The sequence below is a fragment of the Lissotriton vulgaris genome, chromosome 8 (genome assembly GCF_964263255.1).
Source record: "Lissotriton vulgaris chromosome 8, aLisVul1.2, whole genome shotgun sequence".
NCBI classification, from domain to species: domain Eukaryota; kingdom Metazoa; phylum Chordata; class Amphibia; order Caudata; family Salamandridae; genus Lissotriton; species Lissotriton vulgaris.
Window position 1 is genome coordinate 342,205,345 of NC_141696.1, and position 19,646 is coordinate 342,224,990.

The 19,646-nt window shown below is 44.5% G+C and overlaps 1 protein-coding gene across 1 annotated transcript in view; it reads left to right on the forward strand.

Moving 5' to 3' along the window:
- The window catches only part of EFHC2 (EF-hand domain containing 2), a 413,024-nt gene that overhangs the window by 53,901 nt on the left and 339,477 nt on the right, over positions 1-19,646 (forward strand). The gene's annotated exons all lie outside the window — the stretch shown is intronic.

Consider the following 19,646-nt stretch of genomic DNA (forward strand, 5'->3'; position numbering starts at 1 on the left):
CTCTGTCCAAAATGCACTCAACAATTACCTAGAGTTGAACTGGCAGGAGGGGTCCATTGCCTACTTCCACTAAGTGGGATGCCCTGCAGGCGGTCATAAGAGATGAGTGTATGGGCCTCACTTATGGAGCCAGGAAGCAGCTTCTACGGGAACTGCGGGACGCGGAGAGTGACTTGTTGCACCAGCAAACGCTGTTGGACCCGGATGAGGCACAGCAGGAAGCGGAACGGGCGGCCCGAGCCTGTGCACATGACATCCTAGATCGGCTCGATAAGTACACTTTAGGCCAGTTTAGACAGCGACTTCATCGGGAGGGTGATAAGGCGGGTCGGATGCTAGCCTGGGTTTTGCGGCGAGAGTTTGCCCCAGAGAGGATAGTGGCGCTGCGGGATGTAGCGGGGCACATGGTGCACTCTGAGGAGGCCATACTCCAGATACTCCAGTCCCACTTGCGGACGGTGTATGCGGCCGACCCTGCGGTTTCTGAGCGCTGGTACCAGCCGTATTTACGGGACTTAACCTTGCAGACCCTGTCTAGGGACGCAGTGGAGGACTTAGATGCAGCATTGACGATGGGGGAGGTGCGGGTTGCTATGGCCAATCTTCCGAGAGCCAAGGCTCCGGGGAGCGATGGTTTCCCCCCGCAATTTTATCGAGCATATGCGGATACAGTTGCCCCAAGCCTGTTGCAGGCATATGCTGAGGCGTTCGAGAGTGGTGTTCTACCGTCTACCATGAACCAGGGCGAGATCTGCCTGATTTTAAAACCAGGGGGTGAGAGATATGACCCGGCGGCATTCAGACCCATTACCATGATTAATACTGACGTTAAGATTTTGACAAAACTTTTGGCGGCCCATTTAGCACCGCACATGGCGCATTTGATACACTTGGATCAATGTGGCTTTATTCCGGGCCGCAATACCGCCATGAACTTGCGGAGGCTGAATCATATTCTGCATGAAGTTCGCGATTGGGAGGAACCGTTGGTTATAGTGTCTATCGATATTGCCAAGGCGTTCGACACGGTTGATTGGGGCTACCTCTTGGAGGTCCTCCGAGTGGTGGGCATTGGCCCTAATTTTTGTCGCTGGGTCCGCCTGTTGTATACAGCTCCCTGTGCCAGAGTACGGTTGGGCGCGGGGCGTTCTGTGGAATGGTGGCTAGGCCGGGGGACGAGGCAGGGTTGTCCCCTTTCGCCGCTCCTCTTTGCGTTGGCTATAGAGCCTTTGGCGGTCAAGGTTCGCGCGGAGATGGCTCAATGGGGTATCCTGGTGGGGGACACGTGTAACGTGATCTCTTTGTATGCGGATGACGCTCTCTTCTATTTGAGGGCGCCGGATGAATCGTTGCCCGTACTGTTGTGCCATCTCGACCGCTTTGGGGAGGCCTCGGATTTGCGGATCAATCGTAACAAGTCTTTGATATTTCCTCTGGCGGGTTATGGGGATGGACCGGCGGCGGGCCTCCCAGACCTTGGACTGCACTGGGAGCAGGAGGCCTTCCGGTATTTGGGAATTCAAGTGGCCCCGACGGACTCACAGGTTCTGGCTCGTAACGTCGGTCGGATACTTACGTCCTTACAGAGCTCGGTAGCCTTTTGGAATACATTGCCGCTCTCCCTTATGGGACGGCTCGCTGTTGCTAAGATGGTGATGCTTCCCAGGACGTTATATGCCCTCCAGAATTTACTCTGCCCTATCCCACCGCGAATATTTCGAACCCTTAATACCTTGCTAACGTCACTGCTTTGGGCAGGACGACGTAGCCGGGTTGCGCTACATACCCTGGTACGGAGCTGGGAGTAAGGTGGCCTGGAGGCTCCGAGGTTCGATTTATATTACTACGCAGCGCAACTGTTGCCGGCATTGAGGTGGTTCGCGGGTACAGATCAGTGGGCGATGCAGCTTTTGGCCAGGAAGGCCACCGAACGGATGTTGCAGGTGGCGTTGATGAGGGGGAGGGGAGCGGATGTGACCCTGCCGTATGTGGTGCGTCACACGGCTGCAATCTGGCAGAGGTGTGTGGAATGAGTACTGCGACGGGCCCCCTTCCATAGGGAATTGCCGGTTTGGATCTTGGCGCCCATTGTAGTTATGGAGCAGCACATTTCCTTTAGGGACTGGAGAACTGGAGGCTTCGATACCTTGGCTGATCTTTATCCGGGTGACTCGTTTGTCTCTTACGAGGAGGCCGCGGAGGCCTTTGGGTTGGGGGGGGGACAATATTTACATTACCGCGGCATTCAGGAGGTGGCGAGGGAGCTGTGCCCCCAATTCCAGGAGACGCCTCAGACTTCTCATACATTGAACATCTTTCTATCCTGTGGTAGGGGTTGTAGGTTTATTTCCTTGCTTTACTCTGCACTACTTCAGGACTCAGAGCCGCCGGTTCAGCCTGCGTGGAGGGCATGGGAAACGGATCTGGGGGAGACCCTGGAGGCCGGGCAGCGCAAGCGTATAGGGGGTCTTACCTGTAAAGTGTCATGTAATGCACGATTTAAGCTCACACACTTTAATTTCATGCACCGCACTTATTTGACACCGGTCTCCTTGCAGCGCTTTTCACCGGATAGGGAGGACACTTGTCCCAGGTGCGGAGCTGAGGGGGCGGGGTTCCTGCATTTGGCCGTGGATTGCGCTTTAGTGTGAAGTTTCTGGACGGCGGTGGTGGGACGCATAGCAGCCGCTACTGGCCTTGGAATAGACTTGACCCCACTTCACTGTCTGTTGGCTCTAGTTCCCCGGCCTAGGAAACGGAAAATCCCCTATAAATTGTTACAGCTGATGTTGGTTCTGGCGCGGAGTAGGGTGGCCATTACCTGGATGGGGCGGAGGGCCCCAGAGATTTCCGCATGGTTGAGGGATGTTCGGGAGTGGTCTCTCGCGGAGGAGACTCATATTCAATGTGTGCGTAGGGATGAGAAACTACAGGAGGACCTGTTGGCATGGAGAGTAATGTGCACTGCTGGTCTGACCTTGAGTGACTCTGAGGGGACTAGTGCAGAGCTGTTTACACCGGAGGGGTCGGGGACTGACGGGGAGGGAGAGGGTGATGGGGACGGGTAGATCTGGGTTGTCGTTGGCACTCGGCTGCTACCTCATGTGCACTGTTGATATGTCCTGATTGTAATGTCTGATTCTTCTTATGGTCCCAATGCCCGATTTTTGCCCAGTGATATTTGTGTCCCTAATGTGCCTTAATGAGGTTGTTGCTCTGTATGCAACAGTTCATGTATGATGCCGCAATTGGGGGGGATTGTTTGTGTTGTTTGCATAACCAAAAATAAAGATTAAAAAAAATATATATATAGTGGGACACTATGGCATGCAATAAGTATTGTCTGTCAGAAGTCCCTGTGACTTGTACAAAGGTGTCGTAGTCCAGGAGAGTGTCGTCCCCAAAGAAACTCCCTATCTCCTCAATTCCGTTCTCCGTCCAGTGGTGTAGTGTCTGCCTTGTGAGTCTCCCCTATGGTGTTAGAATGCCCAATAAGGGAATGTTCCCGGCATAGGGTGTTACTGGCGCTGTATACGCTAGTGCCTTCTTCCAGCAAGTGAGGGCCGTGCGAAGCAGTGGGTGACACGTCTGTGGTATTTTACTTTTTGGCAACAGTAAACTATGCAATTCTCCCCGATCTAGTTGATCCGACGTGAGTCCGATTTCATGCAGATTTCTACCCGCCAGCAAGTATGACAAACACTGGAGCTGGCTGGCGTAATAGTATCCTCGGAAATCTGGGACTCCCAGGCCTCCAAGTCTGGTGCCAAGTTGGATTTTGCGAAGACTTATCCTTCTCCAACCCGTCCCCCATATAAGTGTGGTCAGCAGAGTGTTTATCATGTTAAATACCCGTTGGGGGAGACAGACCGGCAGGTTGACAAAAAAATATAGTAGGCGAGGGAGCATGACCATCTTGGCTATCGCAATGCGACCCATGACGGACAGAGGCAATGAGGTCCAAAACCCTATGCTGCTGCGGAGACCAGTAATAGCTCTCACGATATTAGCGTCTATCTGGTCCTCTGTTGTCCTATATATTCAAACCCCCAGATATCTAAAGGTGGAGTGCTCCACCGGGATCTGATAGGCTCTGAAGGGTATGGAAGGAGGGTGAGGTGCTTCCCAGAAATGAAATCCAACCAATTTGTCTGGGTTTATAGCCAAACCTGACACTGATTCGAACCTGCGAAAGGTGTCATACAATTGCGTATGGTCCGCTTCTAGGTCCCGGAGGTATATCAACATGTCGTCCACGTATACGGAAAGTAGATGGGATGTCCCCGCCACCGGGATGCCTAACCTCTCAGAGGTCCCAGTGAACAAGAGCACGTAATTACATAGATTATTTAGAATAAAACTAGTCAACAAATAAACAATACCTCTATAATGTTTTAATCACATTATAGGAAACATGAATTTGATTATCTCAACCAGCCTCACCCACGCTTAGCCACAATATACACCCTCCCTAAGATTCATAAGGACATGTCTAATCCTCCTGGACGTCCGATTGTATCGGGTTGTGGTTCGATTTTAGAACCACTTGGAAGATATATTGATTTTTTCCTAAAACCATTGGCGGAGGCTACCCAAACATATCTACGGGATACTCCACAAACTATAAATCTAGTTGAAACGTTACCCTTTGACCCTATACAGCAATTACTGGTTACCTGTGACGTAGTATCTTTATATACATCCATCCCACAAGAGGAAGCGTTAGCAGTCATTTTGAGATACCTGGAATCTAGACCAGCACCCATGCATGTGCCATCTGAATTCATCATATCCCTACTTCGGGTCGCAATGACAAAGAACTTTTTTACCTTTAAAAATGACTTCTTTCTTCAAACTCAGGGTGTGGAGATGGGGGCTTCTTTTGACCCAGATGTAGCCATTCTATATATGGCAGCCTTTGAGGACAACAACATATTAAATACCAACAATCCTTTCCACAACAACCTTAACATTTGGGTTCGGTACATAGACGACATCCTAATAATCTGGAACGGTGACTCTACCACTCTTAACGAGTTTCATCATTGGCTGAATCAGCAATCACCTCACCTACAATTCACCATACAATCTAATAATCAAAGTATAGACTTTCTGGATATCACCATTTACCATCATCAGGGTCAACTGCTAACTACATTGTACAGAAAACCAACGGAGAGGAACTCCCTACTTCAATGCAATAGTCATCATCCTCGGGCCCTCCGTGATAACCTCCCATTTGGTCAGTTTTTACGTGTTCGAAGAAACTGTTCCTCCAAAGAACATTACTTTCAACAGTCTGAAGAATTAGCTGAACGCTTAAAAGCCCGTGGCTACCCAAAAAGACTGGTGACTAAAGCTAAAAAATGAGCTTGGTTCTACCCTCGTGATGAACTTTTAAAGACTAAAGAACTAAATGACACCGAGCAGGATCGGATTGTATGCGTGACAACCTTCTCAACCAAGAGCAACCTAATTAAGAAGATTGTTAATCACCACTGGCAACTGGTTGCAGATGACATACAGCACCCTGGCACCCCACTGCATGCCTTCAAAAAATCTAGAAGCGTAAAAGACTATGTAGTACGCTCGCTCCTCCCTACCAAGGAAGATCCCACCATCAGATCACTCTGGAATCTCCAGCCTATCATTGGCCATTTCAAATGCGGCCAATGTAAAGCCTGTGACAGTTGTATACAAACTAAAGAATTCTTACACAACCAGAACAAAATCCAACTGAAATCTCTAAGTAACTGCAACACCTCTACAGTGATCTATGCGATTATGTGCCCCTGCAACCTGATCTACATTGGTCAGACCCAACAAAAAATCAAACAACGTGTCTTGCAACATATGAGCCGCATTAGATGTGAGGTGGCGGGTGCCCCGTTAGTCGATCACTTCAGATCAGCTCGACATCCACCTGAGAGTCTCAAATGGCTAGTGATCGAGAAAATCAGCCTTGGCCCCAGGGGTGGTAACATATCCAACATACTTAATATAAGAGAATTAAAATGGATTTTCTATTTTGACTCTATAAATTCAGGTCTCAATGAATATGATAGTTCTTTCTCACAGCTTGCCACCTTAACTTAAAGTGTATCACTATTGTCCGTATGATGTTAAATGGACTCTTGAAAGATAACCATCCACTGTGATATACAAGCTAATTGCAGCTGCCTATACCGTCGTGTGACAGGTACGCAGCACATTCCTTATGGGGTATTATCTAGAGCCGGGTTGTAAACTGACTGGCATACGATTTTTGTTCACTTAAATGCGATGTGTACTTATCTATCATCGAATCAAATGTTGACATATACTGCCTTTACCATCATGGGACAAGTACGCAGTTATATACCATCAAAATACCATCCCCCTTTAGTATGTATCAGAAGATTCCACTGTTCCCTATAATTTATTATTGATACTAACTATCTTTACCTTCTTGAGACTGTTAAACAGGTATGAACCTTCCTTATTAACACCGCCTTCACCATCATGGGATAGGTACACAGTTATGTACCCATAACAATAATTCCATCCTCCTATAGGATGTAATAACGGACCCTCAATACAAACTACCTTCACCCTCTTGAGACTGAATCTTCGATTTTAATACCACTTCACCCCTGGGTGATATTAACGGACCACCTGCGCTTTATATCGCATGTTTCAACCCCCATTGGGGTTTCCCTCTCATACGACTGACTGAATCCTGATTAATCATGTACAATGACTAAGGATCTCCCACCATATACCCTTCCAATTAAACACGTAGAACTTTTTAGAACTACGCTATTTTACTCGATCACGTTACCATGGTAACGGACGACTCCCGGTAGTCTTTCTTCACTGGTCATCCCACGTGACACCGGTTCCTATAACGACCTGAGTATCAGGAAGTTCCCCGTCCGCGAGGAACCCGAGTCAGACGCCGAGCTTCAAGCCGACTGGTAAGCTCACTAACCCACCGGCGCTTGCACATCAGCAGCGAGCCTCCCGCGTTAACTAAACACATTGACGCTCCATTGTGTTTTCCTTGCTCCATAGATACCGCAACTGATTTACTCAGCAATCCTGCTCCAATTCTAATATACTCCGGCGGACTTTCTAACCATTCGGTAAGTTCCGCCTGGGTTTTTTAACTCGTGATCTAGTCTTGGCTATACTTGGTCCAATCCTAAGTGGTGTTTTTCCCTTTTGGATAGATTGTTCGAGTGGCTCTTCGTCCAGCACTAGGACCTAACAGAAATTTGGACTTTACCTTGTTAGTAAGTCCTCTGGTATTTTTCCTTTACTAAGTTGGTTGATTCACTCAGATAATTATATTTCTAATAAGTACTATTATGATTTCTTTCAAGGTTTTGAACTAATGTCATGGACCTTTTGTAGTGTAGTTCCTAGTTTCCCACTAGGCCCTGCGCATTGGAATAACATAAACAGTAGTATCGACGTGGAACTGCGGATATTCCAGGCCTCCACTGACTATGCTAAACTTAATTGGGTTGTGTTACCAACTAGCTCAGAGGTCACTGGAAACTTTCTTCTCTGCATAGGAAGTGATCAGCTTCCCTGGCACAGACAAGAAGGGATTCAGCTTTCCAACAACCGTGCAACATGACAACTTTGCTCCTCAGATCAAGAGTCGATCTCTAGGGTCGTGTGAAACAATAGACACAGATTTCACTCAGTCAGTCTAGTGCAGTTTACTTTCACAGTATGTAGAGAATAGAGAGACGGGCGTTTATCAATAAAGGGTTAACATTTATTGAACAGTCTTTCTTCTCGTACAAGAGAAATGTATTGCCACAATTGCAATAACTGTTATTATAAAAAGTACGTACAGTAAGATAAGTATTGCGAAATAGAACTGTAAAAGCATTGATATGGTTTCTTAGCCATACAATGGTTTAAAAGTAATAAAACATATATACAGTCATATATACATTAGGCTAACATACTCAACTGGTGCTTCTAACTAAGCCTACCCCAGTGTGCCTGACCTAAGCCTAACACGTGAGAAGGGGAGCAAGTAAGTAGCTTAAGTTAAGTTGGTTTTGCCAAGGTTTGTTTCAAGAATTCTCGTCTAAGGGTTTAGTCAACACCATACCTCTGAATAGAATGATGGAGGATTGGTATCTCCTTCAGGGGTCTCTCTCGATATCCCAGTCACCCGCGAGGGTAAACCGGAAGCGCCGGGACTGGATTTCTCTGCACGAGAAAGGCAGCGGCTTCTCTTCAGCGCGTCGAGGAAGGAGGGGTGACAGCGTCCGCGGGCAGCTGGAATCGGCTGGATGTCTTCGCAGAGGACGGCTGCTCAGCTCCTTAAGCATACTGCACCATAGTTCGCACTGTAGCGGCGATAATGGTAATCAGCAGCTTCACCACCACAGGATAGCAGGCTGCAGCGACAGAGTGCTAGTTTTTACCAACACAGTGTCATGCAGGCAGCTGGCATCAGCAACAGGCAACGAACTCGCATTGCTTAAGGCAACGTTGGTAATATTTATACCTGACAGGTGCCGGATTTGACGCAAGTTTGCTGGACATAAGACGTCAATTAAAGATGTCACTAGGAAGTGACAGTTATCAGTTGCTCATTAGAGTTCCATTACTAATCAAAACATAGCAAGCGGGGATTTCCAGGTTTGCTAAGTTTTTATCTTGTTGAAGAACTCGGAGTGTTATCTAGGAATATCAGATAGTGACTGCTGCTCTGTCATTGCACTAATTGGTCGCAAAGGAAGTAGCAGAGAGTCATGCTGGAATGTGGCTCTGTTCGTGTGAGGCCAGAGATGACTTTTCAGAAAATCGCACTTGAACGGTTATGCCAATATAGGGAATAAATGGATTTATAGCCGAATAGGGGCATAAGGTCACAGTATCGATCAGGAACCTAGATAAGCACGCAACACCCACTCCACGTTTTCATGTCCATCAAAATTACTAAAACTAAGCAATAAGATGCATGTGTAACATTGCCCACCCCAAAATACATAAATGCATTCGAAATAGGCGTACTTGTAATACATGGAATTTAGGTACTGTACGTTTTTTAAAGCATATTAATCATTCAAAAAATTATTGCATATGAAGTCAATGAACGATTATGCAAAAGGAATTACACATGAAGTATCTCTGACAGAAGAAAGGCGAGATAAATCATCACATAAAAATGCATTGTAATAACATGTGTGCTAGAGGCTGGTGTTATGTTGTTATGTCTCTAGATGTGTTTAGAAATAGAAGTGCGAAGCTTCTGTTCTCTAAGAATAGTTTTTACGTTAAGCAAAGAATTATTCGTGCCAAAAAGAGAGGGTCAATATTTAAAAAAAATTGTCCAATTCAAAGAAAATAGATTTCCAAAGCTCCTGTCAGTTTTTGTTGATCAAAACTGAAGGCCGAATTCAGAGTTCATGGGAACGCTGTGTGTCGGAAAGCTTCTCAAAAAGTTATTGTTTCTCTGTGGGTGAGAACATTGTATCAGACAGGCTCTCAAAGAATTGGTCTACAAAATCAGGTGATAGTTCAACCAAAATAGATAGCGCTGTAACTTGGCAGGTGTGAGAATGATTGCTGTCATCGAAGGCAGGACCAGCAATGCTCACAGAACATTGTACCTGGATGATGTTGCTTTTGTCACTCGCTCCACTGTTACCACTTGGCTGTAGTACAGGAGTTTCCACGAATGCCGTCATCAGGATTGGTAGCCGCTGGGGACAACACAATGCGTGAGCCGTTATTGGACTGAGCAAAGTATCGACGTCCATTGGTACTGCTGATGGAAGTGAAAGACAGATGTCCAACACGCATTCATCGCCGCAAAGCATACACCGTAGCACAGGTAAAATGCAATTTTGCCATATCGGTCTGAATGAAAGGAACCAGGTCATGTTTAGATCTCTCAGCCTGGCCAATCCGAGGACGTTAGTTATCCTGTCCCTGTAGCGCATTGCTAGGATTGTCTCTTCCATTCCCATGGGAGCTATGTCTGAGCCGAGGCTTGCCATAACGTAGCAGGAGGGTCAAAAATAGAATCCCTGCAACGAGTCCCAAAAATAGTGGTATGCCGCCAAAAATGGAGTGCACAAAATTAGGAAAGATTCCCAAAATTGCCTGGAAGGGTGTTAGCAGTCCCGTAAAGACTGTCTTAAATATGCCTGGGATGCTTGTAGCACTAGACATGTTAAGGAGTTGGCTGAACATTTCTACGAAATGCACAGGGCAATTTGTTGATAAAAGGTCATGAACATCAGTAGCCGTCCTTGCGACTAGAAGATCATACGTCTCTTTAGATGACGTTATAGGCACGGTTGTCTGTAAAAGCACAGATTTCATTTTGCTTAATGTATCAATTCGTATAGAATAGAGATTCAGACGAGGCCAGATGGGAGTCACTATGTCTGGAGGCCCGCTCGGAAACAATGCTTGCATACAACATTTGACCATGGACGTTACTTGTACTAGATAACTTTTTCCCTGGCGCGAGGCCACAACATCTTTGATCCGTTCTAAGAATGTAACTCCCGTTTGCGAGTTGCATAAAGAAGGGCTCTATCTGAGTTGCAGGTGTGACTAGCTGGTGGCATGAAAGGTTGTTTGAATTTCCATCACATGCTCCGTGTAAATTAATACCCTGACACAAAAGTATACCGCTTAGTGAGTGTTTACAGTTGTTACCACTAAGAAATACATTTTGTCACTGTCACTATAGCAAGAATGAGTGTATGGTAATTTCCATTCGGATTTAACATATCCTTTACCCAATTGTTCATACTGGCCAGCAGGTATGTATTCAAGGCACTTTTTAAATCGGAAAGTTGTTATCGGAATTGTGATAATTCCGTGTATTATCCATTCAATGACAGGACTCTCTGACATTGTCAATGGTAATCTCTCGAGTTTTTCGATGCTCAGGATTGTATAGTCTGCTCCTTTCTGTGCCAAACTGATCTGTTTATCAGTAAGGTTAAAACTGGAAAATAATGGCGTTGTGTTGATTAAACGCCAAGGCACATAGCCTGAACGAAGATTTTGCAGCGTCCAGCCTAGTTCTATAATAGAGCGTAATTGAGACTGGCCATGTTGTAACATAAGCAAATCTCTGTCTATCACATCAAAGGCAGAGGATACAATATTGTCCAAAGAATATATTCTGGAAGACAGAGTCATTAACCCATTGTCTACCACAGAAAGTGATTTCTCCAAATTAATACGATCAATTTCTCGTATTTTTTCAGCAGTTTCAATTTGCTTTACTTTCCAAGCCTCGTTGTAAGCAGCATAGATACTGGTCGCTATGAAACGCTTTTGACGCTGTTTGCGTGGTCCAAGAATTAAATCGCGCAAATCAGCACCATCTTTTAATAAAGACAAGTGTTGCTTAATTTCAGCCAGTGTGGATGTAGTTAGCCATTCTAGGCAGAGTTTCCCTACACTGTATGTTGTTATAATCCCTGGATGTTGTCTCTGGGAGTATCTAGGGTCTAATTTGGTCATTTTTAACCCCTGTGTTTTATTCAGGAACCTATCTTGACAGCTATTTGTGTCTGTAGGCCAGATTAACCACTTTTTCCAATCAGGATTTGTTCTGTTGAAATGTAAAATTTGAGACACGTCTAACTCAATATCTGTGGTTGCATTTTCTGGTATTGGCTTTGGTATAGACGGTGTTTTCAGGTCTTTGATCTTAGCTAGGCCAAGACAAGATGTTTGGTGTATTGTGTCATTTAAAAACAACATTTGTTCTGGTATCATGCAGGTTCTAAATAGTGCTTCTATGCCTTGCACCTGCCAATCTTTTGTACCCCAAATTGTTTTCGTTTCAATATTATTTTTCCAATAATCAAAACCAAATGTCATCATTTTGTCATAAAATGCTTCTGAATATATCAATTTAGAATTTGTCAGCATTGTTTTCATTCCTGTTTTTTCTAACAGTTTGTAATAAAACGTTTCTGCATCACTGGTGTTAAACCCTGAGAAGTATTTGAATTTCTCAAAAAATGCTTTAGAACTGCTTTTAGGTGGTGTAGCACAATGTTCCCATTGATTATACATAAAAACATTTCTAGGCTGTGCAGATTTGTGCAAGTAATGATCCCCATAGTGGGTGTAACAGAATAACTGCTCATAACTAGATGAACCTTGTAAATAATCATGATCTGTGAATCTAGCTGACATTACTAAATCAGACATCATGTCATTAATACTGTTAAAGTCCCAATCATCAGAGAATGTACTTGGTGTCACAAAGTCACTTAAGGAAACCTTTAGTTGATGAGGATACTTCAGGATTTCGACCGGACCATAGATCTCATAGTCTGTTTTCTCCCATACTACCCCACCAGGTATTGGAATTGCTGTGACATTTACTGTTGACAGTTCTCTTTTCTTCACGTGGGATGATCTGTGTGGTTTCAGGACTAGGTTGATGTTCTGACTTGCTGTGTCCTCTGTAATATATTTTCCTTCAATGAATTTTCCCAAACACAGTACCATGATGAGCCAAAGCAGGAGGAAAAATACACCTAGACCGAACCAGAACTCTAGCCAAGGGGAAATTAGGTAGATTTCCTTCAGTTGATGAAAGAGTTCCATTGCTTTTTCTTTAAAAGACTTTTTTGTTTCTGGCATCACTTCGGGGTCGTTTTGATCTTCAGAGAAGTTGTCGAAGTTGATGAAATAACCAGAGGCAGTTCTGTCAATTGATGGGATTGTTCTTTCAATCTGTCTCTCTGTAGCACTTTCTGATGCCACATCATTGTAGACTGGTGTTGTTTCTTGACGAACTGTTTCAATCTGTGTTTCAAGAGGCACGAGTTCCATGGCTGTATTGCATAGTCCTTCATTTTGCACTGTAGGCTGATCGAATGTGATTAGTCTTTCAGTTTGAACCTCTTGGATTGTTGCAAGTTTGGGTATTCTATTGTTTCTTGGGAGTCCACTGGGCCTACTGTTGATTATAGGCCACATGCTTGTGGTTTTACCAGATCGATGGACACGACTCTGTTCTCCTTTTTACCAGCAAGGGGCGGTAGCACAACTGATCTTGTTCCGGTGACTGCTAAGACAGGTACTGCTTTTCTGTAAGAAGGCCCAAATTCCTTCTTAACCGCGATCTTTTCCCTGACTAGATCCCCAATCTTTGGAATCCAGACAGGCCTTGCTGGGGCTGTTGCTTGTGGTGCCTCGTCAGTGGTACTTGGCTGTTGCTTTAACTTTATGTTGCTTAATGATTTTCTTGTTTCATTCAGTTCCTGTAAAACAGCCAAACGGTCTTTTACATCAAACTGCGTTGTTTCTTCTTGTACCACTGACATCTGACTATCGAGGTCCTGAACGTTCATTCTAATTCCGAACAATAGTTCGTATTGGCTGAAACTTTTTAGAGAATTTCTTGGCATGTTGTTAAGACTAGTCTGGACACTTATTAAATGTTTGACCCACCCAGCGCCTGAACCTAATACCTTCGCTGTTATAGATTGCTTTATGTCACGTTTTTTTCTTTCTACCACACTATTCCCTTCCGGGGTATGACGGACAAGAATACCGCAACCCAATTCCCATGCTGGCCATGGCCTCCTTATAGGCTCGAGAGCTGAAAGCAGGACCCTGGTCAGAATGGAACGTGGTAATTGCGTATGTGCCGATATTGACTCGCAAATCTTTTATAACCGTTCTAGCGTCAGCCGAGCGCTGGGGGCCTCATTTTTTTAAGTGCTTTTCGTCTTAACTGTTAATAGGACGCAGGATGGGGTGTAGGCAGCGTTACGCTCTTTCTGATTGGTAGCCGGTAGCAAGGTTCGCTACTGCGATCCCTATTGCAGTTTTCACAGTTGTTTGCATATATTTGGTGTTCTACACTCATTCCCGGCCACCAGAATACTGATTGTAATTCAGTCAGTGATTCCTTGATCTCTCTGTGCCTTAGACCCAAACCCATGTGTGCGTCTGCTATTAAAAATATTCTCCTGTTCATGTTTGGAATTACTCTATCCCCCACTCCAGGGATTCGAGCAAAAGGAACGGAGTTTGCATCGATTATGTATGCATAATTGAGTGGATAGTTTACGGGTAGTGCTGCACAGTCGCCTTTTACGGTCGTTTTTACTGCTAGCATGGTTTCCCCGTCTATGTATTTATCTGTACGCTTTTTTGTGGCTACGGAAGCCGGGTTAGTTGCTTCCGCTTTGGCTGTATTAGCCAATGAATTCCCTGCAACGTGAACGCCATCACGCTGAAGACTCTGTGCGTGAATCACGTGAGTCTTTTGTAGTTCTTTGTGTAAAAGAGCTACCTCGTTCCAGAGCAATTTATGCTTTATTGTGGCACCTGTGTCATCTTTGTAGTCGTTTTTGATCCAACTCTGCAGTTTATTGTTGTAAGAGTTGACGCAAAAATGAGAATCGCACACTATAAGTGTGGGGAATTCGCGTTCTGCATTTTCGAGCGCCATCTTTAAAGATCTGATTTCAGTTCTTTGAGCCGAACAGTACTTTACTGATTCAGTTTTTGTTATTTTCGGTCTGAATTTACCGCACAGCCAACGACCTTTAATGATCGCACATGCTGCATCGTAGGATTTTCTCTCTACGTTGAAATGCTGTACAAAGCTATCTGTATAGATTATACAGGCGTATTGTGGGAGAGGCAGAATTTCGATTGGCAGAGGATATTCTTCTTCATATTCTAAATCATTCAGTTCTTCAAATTGCGGAGCGAAATAGTATTTCACATCTTCCGCTCCTAGAGCATCTATACACTGTATCCACTTCGGATCCAGTGACACTGTAGGCAGGTTTACTGGGCTGAATAGCGCCTCGAAGGCGGATTCCGCTGTAAGGATATTAATCCGTTTGCCGTGTGCTAGTTCTCTTTCATTTGCTAATGCGATTTGCACCGCTTTCACAGTTCTTTCTGTGTGACTGAATGCTTTTTCTGCTTGTGTGTACAAGTGAGATTTAATTGAAATTGGTACCTTTTCTCCCTCATTAGAGGTTAGGTACGTGAATCCGCATCTTCCTGGGATGACTCGGATTACAAGATCGATCGTGTTGTCACGCGTATCTAATTTAGTTTTTGCTAACATGTCTGTTTGCAGTGATCTCAAAATTTCTGTGTGTTTTTGAGTCCAATTGATTTGTTTTAAATCAGGTTTTATTAGTTCGTAGAGAGGTTTAACCCTCTCTGCGTAATTTAGGATGTAAGTTCTTCCGAAATTCAGAAAACCTAGTATTGATTGTAAATTCTTCAGCGTTTTTGGAGCTTGGAGTACAGCGCACTTCTCTAAGAAGTTGTCCGCTAGGCTTTTCCCTTCACTTGATAATTCGTACCCTAAAAATAGTACTGTCAGATGGGCAATTCGGGACTTTTTAAAGTTGAATTTGTAACCCTCTGCTGCGAACCCAAGTATTATGGTGTTCACTCTTTTCAAGTGAGTATCCAAGTCGTCGTCTGTGAGATAAATATCATCTACGTAAGATAATGCTTCATCATCATAGATTTTTAGTAACTCTGTTACCCTAGCTGAGAATAGTCCTGGGCTGTTCTTGAACCCCTGTGGGAGTCGACAGAATTTTTTCTGTGACCCAAATGCTGAGAAAGCGGTCAAATATCTGCTTTCTGGTGCAATGTTTTGACAAAAGAAACCATTAGAAATGTCTAATGTCGTTTTGTATTTTTTCCTAACTATGTTATTCATTAGGGCTGCACTATGCGAGTTTTGTACTGCAAAGGTTTTGCAACATGTATTAAGATGTCTGTAGTCCAAAACTAGACGATATGAATTGTCTGGCTTGGAGACAGGAAACTAAGGATTGTTCATTTGAGAGGTGCATGTTTCAATCACCCCCTGGTACTCAAGTTGATCTAAGATCTCCCTGACTTGTTTTTTAGCTTCTTGCTTTATGGGATACTGCCGTTGGGCAGTTGGTTCACTTTTTAATTGGATTTTGTGAGGTGGTGAATCCTCATCCCATCCTACATGATTTTTATACAATGCAGGTGCCTGGGCTACTGCCCATTTCCTTGCATATGTGTATTTTTTGTGAATCGGTATGTGATTCGAGAAGGCAGGCATAATCACTTCTTCGCCACGAGGGCACTCCCTGACAAACTCTGGGGGCCAATCTTTTTCAGCTAACAGAATATCATAGCCTTTTGAGAGCTTATCCCAAAATAGACCCCTAATTTTCCTAGTCTTATCACCCTCTATACGCAATGTTATTTCGTATATTTTATGGGGCTCGCTAAGTCTGGCGTCGGCAGTTTCAACCTGAATGAATTCATTCGTGTCCACTGTCTCCAGATGACTCATCAAGATCTTGCGCGCTATACTGATTTCTGCTGCACTGTCCAACATTGTCAATGCCCACTCCCCGTTTTTCAACTGTGTCCTCAGTATTCTCGGCATGGTTGATTACTCTAATACTGGCTACCTTCTTTTTCTGAAATTGAGATTTCTTATTTTGAGCAGGTTCCTTGTCTTTGGACTTGGTGTGCTCTCCTGGGTCTGACCGTCCTCTTCTTTCCGAATTCTGTGGAAGAGATCGAGAGGGACGTGTATCAATACTTTGATATCTATCAGGTTTTTTTAGATTATCCCTATTTCTAAGGTTATATCTTTTCTCAGAGGGCTCCCGTTGGGGAGACTGGCGTTCTCGAGTCGGAGTTCTTTCCCTCCGTCGAGGAGACCTTCCTCTGGACTGGAAAACTTTTTCCTTGGGAGTGGATTGTTTATTTCCATCCCAGCTCTTTTTAGGAGTATTTAAATTATTTTTAATAAATAATTTTTCAGGATTTTCGAGCAGTTGGGGCTTTACCGGTTTTCCACCCAAGCTGTCTCTACCTAATTCTTCATAGCATTTTTCTATGATTTTTGCAAGCTCAACAGGATCTTTTATATCGGTTTCCCTCAACTTCTGGCGAATCGCCACAGATGCTGCTTCTCCCTTTACATTGGCTAATAATATAGCCGTGACCTGCTTGAAATCTTTCAGTAATTTCATACCTAGATTTAAAGCGGGCTCTGAACCGAATTCATTTTGAATCTGTTTTAGCACGTCTGGTATTACCGCCATAGACGGAACACCGTGTGTTTTTGTGTAAATGGAAGCAAAGACTGTACCCCAAGTGTCGCAGTCCTCCACGTGTGGTGCGATTCCCATAGGAAGGCAGATGGTCAAGATTCTGTGTTTCTCAATAGGGGTAGTATCAGGAAATACTGCCTCTATTTGAGTGATTTTCTGGGCTAACCAGAAAGGAATTTGTTCCCGTTTTACGGGTGTTTTACCAAGACATGACTGTATGTTCTGTGGTGTAATTTTATTTGTGTTCCCCTGATGAGGGGTCAGCTGTGGTGTATTAACAGCTGGCTGGACTGTTGCAGTCCGTATTACATATTGGACTAATTGTCTATGTATTTTTATTAATGTGTTTAGCTGTGCTAACAGCTCTTCTCTAGACATTCTTGTAATGTCAGGATGTGGTGTGTAGCTGGCTAGAACCGGCCACGTGGCTCCTGGTCTACCTAGTGGACCGAGCCTAGTTATGTGATCATTGTGTTTTAGGGCGCCATTAAACCAGAGCAGGTGCTCTTGAAATTTAAGTGGAATTTCAACCTCCTCGAAAGGGGCGTACTCATCCGGAGGTTCCTCTATTTTGTAATAGTGAAACTCTTGTGTTATAGCGTTTACCGCTGGAAATTTTATCCATGAATAGAATACCTCTGTCTGCCGATACTCGTGAGCCTCTATCACGAAAATTACTGTACCACCTTGAGGTGGCAGTCCGTTTTCTATAAGTTTTAAAGTTATAGATCTTCTTAACTGGACCGGGATGATAATAGCACCCGGGTCTGTGTATTCGGGACCTTGCTGAGTCGCATCTACTGCGGCCCCAGGGGCTCCGTTTTCTGGCATTGTAAAAATGCGAGGTTTGCAGAGTAGGTCTCCAAGGAGACAAAGATTAGATGCACAATATTTTGGAACACTGTATCCTTCAACGTTGAATAAACCAGAGCTTTACATAGGAAACTCTTCCTACTAAGGTCGGGCGGATTTTAACCTTTCACCCACTCCAGACGTCTATTGGAGTATTTACGGGAGAAAGGGGTGTGAAATATGCACGACTGAGTTACTCTACAAGTCTTGCGTTAGTTTATCGCCTTACCAAACGGTTGGGCGCCATGTAGTGTAGTTCCTAGTTTCCCACTAGGCCCTGCGCATTGGAATAACATAAACAGTAGTATCGACGTGGAACTGCGGATATTCCAGGCCTCCACTGACTATGCTAAACTTAATTGGGTTGTGTTACCAACTAGCTCAGAGGTCACTGGAAACTTTCTTCTCTGCATAGGAAGTGATCAGCTTCCCTGGCACAGACAAGAAGGGATTCAGCTTTCCAACAACCGTGCAACATGACAACTTTGCTCCTCAGATCAAGAGTCGATCTCTAGGGTCGTGTGAAACAATAGACACAGATTTCACTCAGTCAGTCTAGTGCAGTTTACTTTCACAGTATGTAGAGAATAGAGAGACGGGCGTTTATCAATAAAGGGTTAACATTTATTGAACAGTCTTTCTTCTCGTACAAGAGAAATGTATTGCCACAATTGCAATAACTGTTATTATAAAAAGTACGTACAGTAAGATAAGTATTGCGAAATAGAACTGTAAAAGCATTGATATGGTTTCTTAGCCATACAATGGTTTAAAAGTAATAAAACATATATACAGTCATATATACATTAGGCTAACATACTCAACTGGTGCTTCTAACTAAGCCTACCCCAGTGTGCCTGACCTAAGCCTAACACGTGAGAAGGGGAGCAAGTAAGTAGCTTAAGTTAAGTTGGTTTTGCCAAGGTTTGTTTCAAGAATTCTCGTCTAAGGGTTTAGTCAACACCATACCTCTGAATAGAATGATGGAGGATTGGTATCTCCTTCAGGGGTCTCTCTCGATATCCCAGTCACCCGCGAGGGTAAACCGGAAGCGCCGGGACTGGATTTCTCTGCACGAGAAAGGCAGCGGCTTCTCTTCAGCGCGTCGAGGAAGGAGGGGTGACAGCGTCCGCGGGCAGCTGGAATCGGCTGGATGTCTTCGCAGAGGACGGCTGCTCAGCTCCTTAAGCATACTGCACCATAGTTCGCGCTGTAGCGGCGATAATGGTAATCAGCAGCTTCACCACCACAGGATAGCAGGCTGCAGCGACAGAGTGCTAGTTTTTACCAACACAGTGTCATGCAGGCAGCTGGCATCAGCAACAGGCAACGAACTCTCATTGCTTAAGGCAACGTTGGTAATATTTATACCTGACAGGTGCCGGATTTGACGCAAGTTTGCTGGACATAAGACGTCAATTAAAGATGTCACTAGGAAGTGACAGTTATCAGTTGCTCATTAGAGTTCCATTACTAATCAAAACATAGCAAGCGGGGATTTCCAGGTTTGCTAAGTTTTTATCTTGTTGAAGAACTCGGAGTGTTATCTAGGAATATCAGATAGTGACTGCTGCTCTGTCATTGCACTAATTGGTCGCAAAGGAAGTAGCAGAGAGTCATGCTGGAATGTGGCTCTGTTCGTGTGAGGCCAGAGATGACTTTTCAGAAAATCGCACTTGAACGGTTATGCCAATATAGGGA